The sequence below is a fragment of the Rhinatrema bivittatum genome, chromosome 3 (genome assembly GCF_901001135.1).
Source record: "Rhinatrema bivittatum chromosome 3, aRhiBiv1.1, whole genome shotgun sequence".
Classification (NCBI taxonomy): domain Eukaryota; kingdom Metazoa; phylum Chordata; class Amphibia; order Gymnophiona; family Rhinatrematidae; genus Rhinatrema; species Rhinatrema bivittatum.
Window position 1 is genome coordinate 485,227,748 of NC_042617.1, and position 12,579 is coordinate 485,240,326.

Below are 12,579 nucleotides of genomic sequence, written 5' to 3' on the forward strand. Positions count from 1 at the left end.
CTTTTCCTGTACTTCACCGGCTGGGCCTGGTCACTTACAGCCTTCATCTATCCACATTGCTCAAGATTCATAATGCCTTCCACATCTTGCTATTAAAGCCGCTTATCCTCAGGACCACCTGAGCCACAACCTCTGGTGGCTGAAGAGGACATAACATATCAGGTTGAGGACATCTTGGATGTGAGGAAGCACAGGAAGCGTTGGGAATATCTGATCTCGTGGGAAGGATTCGGCCCCGAAGAGAACAGCTGGGAGCCTGCAGTCAATATCCTTGATAAAGAGCTGATCAGACAGTTCCATGCTTCTCACCCTAGAAAGCCAAAACCCCTGGGGGGGCCCTAAGAAGGGGGTACTGTTACGCCCGTCAGTCGCAGATGGCTGCGACCGCTCTTGCTCACCTCTTTCATTACTGCATTGACTCCGTTGGGTAGACTTGTGGCCTCCGCCAGCTATCGCTGGCCTGCCTACCACTCCCAGGCCTCACTGGACGTCACTGACGCTGACGACCCCATCTTGCCCTCTGAATCCCTTAGGCGTGTACGCACGTGCACGGGCCAGTCTTAAACATATCATGGCGGGAAACTCGGGGGCATCCCCTCTGGATGATGTCACTCCACCAGGATACTTAAGCCGGCTGGCCCTGCCAACCGACGACTTGGCAACGAGTTCCCTCATTGCTGAATCCGTTTCACTCACTACAGACTTCCTGTTCCTGCCTCCCAGCGTGAGATGCTCTGGGTACCTCGGGAGCCGTTTCCTCGTCTCTGGCTATCTGCTCCTCGGAGGGCCTATCGCCTTGGATTCCTACCTATCCCATTCCCCGGGGTTTCTCTTGGAACCTTCGCTACTGTGAGTACCTCCGCTCTGTGGACCATTACCATACCATCTCTAGTGAGGAACCCTGATCGGTGTACCCCACGCTGCAGACCACTACCGTACCATCTCTAGTGTGGAACCCTCATTGGTGCATCCTGTGCTGCGGATCACTACAGTGTCATCGCTAACTGAGGAACCCTCATCGGTGTACCCTGCGCTGCGGGCCACTACCTTATCACCTCTACTGAGGAAGCTCATCGGTGTACCCCGCTCTGCGGACCATTGCCGTGTCTTCATTACAGAGGTATTCCTTTGGGTATACCCCCATCGCTCAGACTCTGAGACTTCTCCTGCACTACCCGTTCCATGGGCAGTGTCTCCCTAGCTCTTAATAAAGACTCTAATCTATAACTGTGTCTGACATCACTCAGACCTCACCTACTGTCGGTGAGGCTCACAGGGCTCCTCCCTGTGGGTGGTTCTATCCTTAACCTTGGCCCAGGGGCCCACGTACCTACAAATCCTAACAGTACCCAAACATTAAATAGATCTCAAGCTACTATTCCTTATTGATTAATAACAGTTTATGGATTTTTCCTCTAGGAACTTATCCAAACCATTTTTAAATGTAGTTACAGTAACTGCCGTAACCACATTCTCTGGCAATGAATTCCAGAGCTCAACTATGCACTAAGGGGCGGATTTTAAAAGGGTTACGCGCATACGTTACGTGCGTAACCCTTAAAAAAACAACCCTGCGCGTGCTGAGCCTATTTTGCATAGGCTCGGCAGTGAGCGCAAGCCCCGGGACGCACGAAAGTCCCGGGGCTTTGCTAGGGGGGTGGCGTGACGTTCGGGGCGTTCCGAGGGTGTTCCAGGGGGCATGGTGCCGGCCTGGGGCATTCAGGGGGGCGTGGCCGAGGCCTCCAGACCAGCCTCCGGGTCGGGTGATGGCACGCCAGCGATGCCTCGAGCAGGTGTAACTTTTGCGATAAAGGTAGGGGGGGTTTAGAGAGGGCTGGGAGGATGGGTTAGGTAGGGGAAGGGAGGGGAGGGGAAGGTGGGAGGAGGTGGAGGGAACGGACAGCGTGCGCAGGGCTCAGCGCACTCAAGGTGCACAAATGTGCACCCCCTTGCGTGCGCCGACCCCGTATCTATTGAAATCTGGCGTACTATTGTTTGCGCCTGGTGCGCGAACAAAAGTACGCGCTCGCACTTTTTAAAAAAATGTACCCCTAAGTGAAAAAGAATTTTCTTCGATTTGTTTTAAATGAACTACTTGCTAACTTCATGGAGTGCCCCCTAGTCCATCTATTATGAGAGAATAAATAACTGATGTACATTAACCTGTTCAAATCTTTTCATGATTTTCTAGGCCTCTATTATATTTCCCCCTCAGTCATCTCTTCTCCAAACCAGCCATAACTTCTTTAGTCTTTCCTCATAGGGGAGCAGTTCTATCTTCTTATCATTTTGGTTGTCCTTCTCTGAAGTTTCTCCAGTGCAACTATATCTTTTTTGAGATGTGGCAACCAGAATTGCACACAGTATTCAAGGTGCGGTCTCACCATGGAGTGATATAGAGGCATTATGACATCCACCATTTTATTTTCCATTCCCTTCCTAATAATTCATAAGAACATAAGAACATAAGAAATTGCCATGCTTGGTCAGACCAAGGGTCCATCAAGCCCAGCATCCTGTTTCCAACAGAGGCCAAAACCAGGCCACAAGAACCTGGCAATTACCCAAACACTAAGAAGATCCCATGCTACTGATGCAATCAATAGCAGTGGCTATTCCCTAAGTAAAATTGATTAATAGCCATTAATGGACTTCTCCTCCAAGAACTTATCCAAACCTTTTTTGAACCCAGCTACACTAACTGCACTAATCACATCCTCTGGCAACAAATTCCAGAGCTTTATTGTGCGTTGAGTGAAAAAGAATTTTCTCCGATTAGTCTTAAATGTGCTACTTGCTAACTTCATGGAATGTCCCCTAGTCCTTCTATTATTTGAAAGTGAAAATAACCGAGTCACATCTACTCATTCAAGACCTCTCATGATCTTAAAGACCTCTATCATATCCCCCCTCAGCCGTCTCTTCTCCAAGCTGAACAGCCCTAACCTCTTCAGCCTTTCCTCATAGGGAAGCTGTTCCATCCCGTTTATCATTTTGGTTGCCCTTCTCTGTACCTTCTCCTTCGCAACTATATCTTTTTTGAGAAGCAGAATTGTACACAGTATTCAAGGTGTGGTCTCACCATGGAGCGATATAGAGGCATTATGACATTTTCCGTTCTATTAACCATTCCCTTCCTAATAATTCCTAACATTCTATTTGCTTTTTTTGACTGCTGCAGCACACTGAGCCGACGATTTTAAAGTATTATCCACTATGATGCCTAGATCTTTTTCCTGGGTGGTAGCTCCTAATATGGAACCCAACATCGTGTAACTACAGCAATGGTTATTTTTCCCTATATGCAACACCTTGCACTTGTCCACATTAAATTTCATCTGCCATTTGGATGCCCAATCTTCAAGTCTTGCAAGGTCCTCCTGTAATGTATCACAGTCTGCTTGTGATTTAACTACTCTGAATAATTTTGTATCATCCGCAAATTTGATAACCTCACTAGTCGTATTCCTTTCCAGATCATTTATATATATATATTGAAAAGCACCGGTCCAAGTACAGATCCTTGAGGCACTCCACTGTTTACCTTTTTCCTCTGTGAAAACAGACCTTTTAATCCTGCTCTCTGTTTCCTGTCTTTTAACCAGTTTGCAATCCACAAAAGGACATTGCCACCTATGACTTTTTAGTTTTCTTAGAAGCCTTTCATGAGGGAATTTGTCAAATGCCTTCTGAAAATTCAAATACACCACATCTACTGGTTCACCTTTGTCCACGTGTTGATTCACCCCTTCAAAAAAAGTAGGAGATTTTCCTTGGGTAAATCCATGCTGGTGGAGTCCCATTAAACCATGTCTATCTAAATGTTTTGTAATTTTATTGTTTGTAACAGTTTCCACGATTTTTCCCAGCACTGAATTCAGGCTCACTGGTCTATAGTTTGCCAGATCGCCCCTGGAGCCCTTTTTTAAATATTGGGGTTACATTGGCCACCTTCCAGTCTTCAGGTACAATGGATGATTTTAATGATAGGTTAAAAAAATAATTGAAATAGATCTGAAATTTCATTTTTAAGTTCTTTCAGAACCCTGGGATGTATACTATCTGGTCCAAGTAATTTAGTACTTCTCAGTTTATCAATCTGGCCTACCACATCTTCCATGTTCACTGTGATTTGGATCAGTTCATCTGAATTGTCACCCTTGAAAACCGTCTCTGGAATGGGTATCTCACCAACATCCTCCTTGTTAAACACCAAAGCAAAGAATGGCCTTATCTTCTCTAAGTGCCCCTTTAACCCCTCAGTCATCTAATGGTCCAACCAATTCCCTTGCAGGTGTCTTACTTTGGATATATTTTAAAAAGTTTTTATTATGAGTTTTTCCTCTATGTCCAACTTCTTTTCAAATTCTCTTTTAGCCTGTCTTATCAATGTTTTACATTTAACTTGCCAATGCTCATGCTTTCTCCTGTTTTCTTCAGATTGATTCTTCCAATTTTTTAAGGAAGTTCTTTTGGCTAAAATAGCCTTTTTCACCTCACCAGCAATCATTTACCTTCCTTTCACCTTTCTTAATGCATGGAATACATCTGGACTGCACTTCTAAGATGATATTTTTTTAACAAGGCCCATGCCTGTTGCACACTTTTAACCTTTGTAGCTGCACCTATTTTTCTCATTTTATCAAAGTTTCCCTTTTGAAAGTTTAGTGCTAGAGCCGTGGATTTACTTACTATCCCCCCTTCCAATCATTAATTCAAATTTGATCATATTATGACCACTATTATCAAGCAATGGCATCATCTTCTTGAGGGGGCTAAACATCACATCACCATATACACAGACAACAAGAACCTTGAACATCTACTTCAAAATCAGCTACTCAACTCTAGACAAGCCTGCTGGGCCTTATTCTTTGCCCATTTCAGTTTTGAGTTGCAATACCACCCCATACTCAAGAACCAATGAGAAGACACTCTCACCCATTTGTTTCAGATCCAGGATGTTTCAGAACCTCCAAGGCATATAATTGACCCTGCTAAGATACTCCTGGCTACCACAGTACCCATCCCTACAGGAAAGACCGTAGTGCCTTCCAGATTGTGTGAGAAAGTGTTAAAATGGGCCCATGACTCATGTAGCAGGACACCCTGAATGGGCACAAACCCTTGAACTTCTTCAATGGCAGTACTGGTGATCCTAAATAAAGCAGGATGTTAAGGCCTATGTCGACTCATGTCCCACCTGCGCACAGCAAAATCTTTGCAAGGTCAACCCTGGGGGCTGTCACAGCTGTTGCCAGCCCCCAAGGAACCCTGGACCCACTTGTCCATGGACTTTATTATGGACCTCTCAGTCTCTAACGGTGCCACCGTGATATGGGTAGTAATTGATTGATTCTCCAAGAGGCACACTTCATCCCATTGCCTGGTTTTCCTTCTGCCCCAGAATTTGCATGTCTTTTCACCCTCCACATCTTCCAACTACATGGCTTACCAAAACACATCCTATTGCATAGAACAGTTCAGTTCACAGCTCGGTAATGGTGCTCCCTCTGCAAGACGTTTGGTATCACACTTGACTATATGCTGGCCTACCACCCACAGGGCAATGGGCAAGCAGAATGCACTAATTAAACTCTTAAAACATTCATTGGCTCTTATGTTAATGAGCGCCAAGATGACTGGGCCAACCTCCTACCCTTGGCCGACTTCTCCCACAACACTCACGTTAATGTAGCCACTGGCTCTTCTCCTTTCCTCTTAGTTTATGTGAAGCAGCCTCTCCCTCAGTTGCCACTACCCATGAAAGTTCCTTCACCCACAGCTCAACTCTCGGCACAAGAATTGCATGACCTGTGGGAACAAACCAATCAGTTGATTGAAAAAGCTGCTACACAAGCCAAACTGGGGGTGGCCTGAAGTAGGCCACCCTCCCCCCCTCAATTCAAAATGGGTGAGAAAGTTTGGATAAGTTCCAAATACTTATGCCTGTGGCTTCCCTCGCTGCGTTTGGCACTGTGCTTCATTGGGCCTTTCCCAGTGTTACAGCAAGTGGACCCGTTTACTTTGTGAATTGTTAAAGTGTTTCATGTCTCTCTGCTCAAGCCATTAGTGCATTCTTTGCCCTCCAAAGTACCACTCAAAGCCAAGGAAATTATTTCTGAAGGAGACACAATATATAAAGTCAAAGAAGTTCTGAATTCCTGCCAGAGGGGCAAAAAAATAGAATATTTGATCTCCTGGAAGAACTATGGCCCAGAGGAGAATTCATGGGAGCCATCATCCAGCATATTGGATCCAACCTTCTAAAGGACCTTCATCAGTGGTACCCTAGAAAACCCAAAGCCTTAGACAGGGCTTGTGAGGGCTTGTTGTGTTTGGCGATCCGCGGGCTGCTTCCATGAACTGCCACCCTTACCTTTACAGCAGGATGATCTACTCCTTTCTCGGCATGGCAGGACACAGCTGACAATTTCCCTGATTGAACGCTACTGGAGGCTATGCGGCAGGACACAACCAACCTCCACACCTCCCCCTTGGGTGTGGGTGCGCCCGACGTCAGGCTATGTAATGGGATAGTGGCAAGAAAATCCCCATGGCTCCTATTGATGATGTCACTGGAATTGTCCTAAATAAGGGCAGCTCCACTGATGCATCTTGCCTCAGCAACAGGACCAGCTTCGTTAGCAGTGCATGTTGCTACCAGTCCTTATTTGCCCCAGCCTGTTCCAGCCTTCATTTGCCCAGCCTGCTCCAGTCTTTGTTTGCCCAGTCTACTCCAGTCTTCATCTATCCAGCCTGATCCTACCTTGCCTTCCCAGCTGGTCTCGATTCTATCCATCCCTCTTCCTCCTCCTCCTTGGATGCATACCTGGTTTTGACCCTTGCTTGGACTCTTGATATGCCTGTTCACTGTATGCACTTGACCCTTGCTTTGACTCTCAATACATATCTTCACTGCCTGCCCTTGACACTTCCTGAACTCTCAGTACCCTTGATCAATGCCTGCCCATGACCCTAGCCTGGCCTTGGACCACGTCTCCAGTCATCAGCAGAGACACTCACCTAAGTCCTGCTGGCCCCAGCACTCAAAGGCTCAACCAGAGGGGAATGTGAGCTGGTAAAGGTGAAGCTCCTGACTAGTCTCTGCTTCACCTGGGTCTGCCTGGTGAGAACCTGCAGGGCTCCTCCCTGCATGTAGAGCCAATCTCACCTCAGTCCAAGGGTCCATAGACACAGCAAAGAAGAGAATAAAGAAGTTGTAATAACCTGGAATATTCCTATTCCAACCAACTGGAAGATTGGTGCTAGAATGTTGGATATTGTGGTAAATGAAAAAAAGCAAAAGACGGCATTGTTGATAGAGATACCAGTACCCATCGACTATTCTGTGGCTCGTATGGAGAAAGCAAAGATCCCTAAGTAACAAGAGATCAGTGACAGATTTAGGATTTTGTCACCCCTAGACACTTTCGGTGCTGCCACACACCCTAACCTCAGTTAGGTTTGACAATAAGGAGTATAAGTATAAGGTCTAAGGAACAGCCTCATAGCTTTCTGTAACAGTTCAGAGGTATTCTCTGTGGCAAAATTTTGAAATTTCTTAAGTACATTGACACATATTTCAATCTTTTATTTTACATTATATGGAAAAAAAAGCAGTTTTCCAAACTTCTTTGTATAAATTATTTTCTTTTTATTGGGTGAGATTAAAGAGATCTAAAGTTTCAGTACAGGGATGATATCTTGGGGATGGGGAGGGGAGAATAACAACAGATAATATCATTATACCTCTGTATCTCTCCATGGTGTGACCTCATCTAGAGTAGTGTGTGCAATTCTGGTTGCTATAATCACAAAAGAAGATATATCTGAACTGAAAAGGTTCATAAAAGAGTGACCAAAATGATAAAAGGAATGAAACAGTTTCCCTATGAGGAAAGGCTAAAGAGGTTAAGGTACTTTTAGCTTGGAGAAGAGACAGCTGAAGGGAAACATAATAAAGGTCAATAAAATCATGAGTGGAGTGGAACAGGTAAATGCAAATCAGTTGTTTACTTTATTAAAGCTTAAAAAGACATTTCATGAAGTTATTAATCAGCACATTAAAAACAAATCTGAGAAAATACGTTTTCATTCAATACACAATTAAGCTCTGCACTTCATTGCCAGCAGATGTGGTAGAGACAGTTAACATAGCTGGGTTTAAAAAAGGTTTGAGAAGATCTTGGGGGGAAAGTCCATAAATCATTATTAACTGAGTAGATTTGACGAAAGCCATTGCCAGTGCCTATCCCTGGGAGTAAGCAGCAACATGGAAGCTATCTATTTGGGATCCTGCCAGGTACTTGTGACTAAGGGTCTGATTCACTAAGGGGCGGATTTTCAGAGCCCTGCTCGCCGGTGAGCCTATTTTACATAGGCCTACCGGTGCGCGCAGAGCCCTGGGACTCGCGTAAGTCCCGGGGTTCTCCGAGGGGGGCGTGTCGGGGGCGGGCCCAGTTGTCGCGGCGTTTCGGGGGCGTGTCGGCAGCATTTTGGGGGCGGGTACGGGGCGTGGCTACGGCCCAGGGCGGTCCGTGGGCGTAGCCGCGCCCTCCGTACCCGCCCCCAGGTCGCGGCCCGGCGCGCAGGAGGCCCGCTCGCGCGCGGGGATTTACTTCTCCCTCTGGGAGGCGTAAATCCCCGGAGAAAGGTAAGGTGGGGGTGTAGACAGGGCCAGGCGGGTGGATTAGGTAGAGGAAGGGAGGGGAAGGTGAGGGGAGGGCGTTAGAGGATTCCCTCCAAGGCCGCTCCGATTTCGGAGCGGCCTTGGAGGGAACGGGGGTAGGCTGCGCGGCTCGGCGCGCGCCGGCTATACAAAATCGATAGCCTTGCGCGCGCCGATCCAGGTTTTTAGCAGATACGCGCAGCTCCGCGCGTATCTACTAAAATCCAGCGTACTTTTGTTTGCGCCTGGAGCGCAAACAAAAGTAGGCCTATTCGCGGAGTCTGAAAATCCGCCCCTAAGGCTTTTTTCCCATAAGAACATAAGAAATTGCCATGCTGGGTCAGATCAAGGGTCCATCAAGCCCAGCATCCTGTTTCCAACAGAAGCCAAACCAGGCCACAAGAACCTGGCAATTACCCAAACACTAAGAAGATCCCATGCTACTGATGCAATTAATAGCAGTGGCTATGCCCTAAGTAAACTTGATTAATAGCCGTTAATGGACTTCTCCTCCAAGAACTTATCCAAACCTTTTTTGAACCCAGCTACACTAACTGCACTAACCACATCCTCTGGCAACAAATTCCAGAGCTTTATTGTGCATTGAATGAAATTGTTTTCTCCGATTAGTCTTAAATGTGCTACTTGCTAACTTCATGGAATGCCCCCTAGTCCTTCCAGTATTTGAAAGTGTAAATAACCGATTTACATCTACTCATTCAAGACCTCTCATGATCTTAAAGACCTCTATCATATCCCCCCTCAGCCGTTTCTTCTTCAAGCTGAACAGCCCTAACCTCTTCAGCCTTTCCTCATAGGGGAGCTGTTCCATCCCCTTTATCATTTTGGTTGCCCTTTTCTGTACCTTCTCCATCGCAACTATATCTTTTTGAGATGCGGCGACCAGAATTGTACACAGTATTCAAGTTGCGGTCTCACCATGGAGCGATATAGAGCCATTATGACATTTTCCATTTTATTAACCATTCCCTTCCTAATAATTCCTAACATTCTGTTTGCTTTTTTGACTGCTGCAGGACACTGAGCCAATGATTTTAAAGTATTATCCACTATGATGCCTAGATCTTTTTCCTGGGTGGTAGCTCCTAATATGGAACCTAACATCGTGTAACTACAGCATGGGTTATGTTTCCCTATATGCAACACCTTGCACTTGTCCACATTAAATGTCATCTGCCATTTGGATCCTGTGTCTATGGGAAAACAGCTTATTGAATCAGGCCCTTGGATAGGCCACTGTTGGAAACAAGATGCTGGGCTTGTTGGAACCTTGGTTTGACCCACTATGGCATATTCTTATGAGAAAGGAATGTGGTCAGAAAGGGAGGAGCACCAGGAATGGGGGAAGGTGATGGAGCAAGAGAGGGGAATGGGGATTATGGATGCACCAATTTGAAGCAGGTGCAGACATGTGTATGGGAGGTATGTAGACACATGACTTTCATAATAAAGACCTGTGCATAGTTGCCTTCCCCTGACCTAACCATCTCACTTTTTTGATAGAGGTAAAAGTACCTGCACTGTAAACAGCAATGGGAACTTTTACCTATAGAGAGGGGTGGGTGCAATTTTCAGTGGGGCTTTCTGTCCTCATACAAAGCTTTGAAAATTGTTCTCATAATGTCTAACTAAATCAAAAGCAGTGTTAAATTTAGAAATGCTCTTTCTGTGGAAAAGATGGGGTGGGTGAGGGAAGAGAGGAAAAAATTGGAATAATGGGTGGTCACTAATGTTACCACTCATACAAGTATTAAATAATGCTTTATGAAACCATGAAAACATTTTTATTAATATTCAATATTGTATCTTCCTGAGGTGGGGAAGGGGGATGGGGCATGATGTACTTAAGTTTCTCTGGGGGAATATTTTCTTGAATTGAGCACTTATTAAGTAAATTTACAGGTGACCATTTCTCCTCTTTTGGTAGTTTATTTTGGTTGATTCTTTCTTTCTCTGTCTCTCTAAACTGTAGCAATAGGCATTGCTTAGTAAATCTGTCTCTTTTCTTCCTTTTATTTCAGATTCTCCTCATATGTAACTGTCTCTCTTTGTTTCTTTCTCTCTCTGTTTTTCACTTCTGCTTGTATAGAACTTGATCCCTTAAACCCAGCCCCTGCTGCTGATGTGGCAGACTATACTGTTAACATACAGTTACACAGGCACTTTCAAGTAGGAATTTAGGCAGCTGTTTGTTACACTATCAACAGCTGGAGCATTGGTGGTTCAGTGGTAGAATTCTCGCCTGCCACGCGGGAGGCCTGGGTTCGATTCCCGGCCAATGCAGCCTCATACCTTTTTCTTGAAATTTTGATCTCACTTATCATGAAACGAGTTTTCACATGACACATACAGAAATTTGAGTGAGGACTACATGAGGGGATGCAGAAGAAGCAGCTTATGTGCACCAACCAGAAGAGAGACTTCGGGGTGATAAAGTCTGAAGGTAGCTAAATTGTTTGCAAAGGTGGTGGCCAAAGCCAGAGGGATGCTGGGGTGAACAGGAAGAAGCATAATCACCAGAAAAAAAGGAGGTGATAATGCTTCTATATTGATCATTTGTGTGAGCTCACCTAGAATGTTGTGTCTGATTCTGGAGGCCATACCACCCAGCTAGAGATGGGCTAGAGAGAGGCAATCAAAACAGTGAGGGATCTCACCAAAAACTATTTGAGATGAGTCTTAAGCACCTATATCTATATATCCTACAGCTGTATTTTTGTTGAAATGAAATGAGAAATTTTAAGAACATTTTCTGTTTTTCATTAAAAACAAAAATAAGGCTGTCACTGCGGCCAGCTCACCCCTCTCTGACCCACCCCTGATCCTATGCAGCTTCCTCTCCAGATCATCTTACCCAGTTGTTCATGCCATTGCAAATAGCACTGAGAGACTGAGGCTATTGCCACTATAAATGTTTGACATACAAAATAGCACTCATCAGGTCCAGGCTGATGCCATTTTGTACAGCAAAATTTTATAACGGCGCTGGACTCATTATGCCGGCACCATGTGCAAACAGTGAAGAAAATGTCATAGAAAGGCTAAGGGAAGAGGGTGTGCTGAGTCTATGGACCCATCATTTTTTAAATTGTGTTCTGTTTTTCTTTTTGTTTCATATTTTAAAACAAGCAGTGATGGATTTTAGATGCTGTCACTCCTAAGCACTGTTGGTACTGTCATGATCCCCCACTCTTCAATAAGGTCAGTCTACAAGGAAAATAAGGTCTAAGGCCCAGCCTCATAGTTTCTGTGGCAAAATTTTGAACATTCTTAAGCACATTGACAAACATTTCCATCTTCTAGTTTACATTTTAAAAGAAACTTTTCCAACCTTGCGTGTGTCTGTATGATTTATTTTCTTTCCATTGAATGAAGAAGAGAGATCTCAAGAATCAGTACAAGGAGAAGGTCTTGGGGATGGGGAGAGGAGAAGGGGATGGGAATGGGGTAAAGAAGGAAGGAGCACTGGAAATGAGGGAAGGAAAGGGAGAGAAAGAGAGAGGATGGGATGGGGAAGGAGAGAACAAGGGAGAGAGAAGACTGGGGATGAGGGAGGGAGAGGGAGAAGACTAGGAATGATGGATGGAGAGCAGACTGGGATGGGGATAGGGAAGGAGAGAGGACTGGGGATGGAAAGAGAGAGGGAGAGAGAAGTCTGGGGAGGGGGAGGGAGATGGTGAAGATCAAGGAAAGGCATAATTTCAGGAATCTGGGATGGAAGGGAGGGAGGAAGGTTCTAGGATTGAGGGAGAAGAAGAAGTTTGAGGATGAGGGTTTGAGGATCTGGAGATGAGGAAGAGGTAAAAGGGAAGTTCCAGGATCTGGGGGATGGGATCAAGAAAGAAGATCTGACTTGCAGGGTAGAGAAAAGGGAAGGCGAGGAGGAG

The 12,579-nt window shown here is 45.4% G+C and overlaps 1 non-coding gene across 1 annotated transcript; it reads left to right on the forward strand.

The window, feature by feature from the left end:
- The first annotated feature begins 10,904 nt into the window (after positions 1–10,904).
- Positions 10,905–10,975, forward strand: TRNAG-GCC. Its single transcript has one exon. It is a non-coding gene; the product is annotated as a tRNA-Gly (tRNA).
- Positions 10,976–12,579: the final 1,604 nt, after the last annotated feature.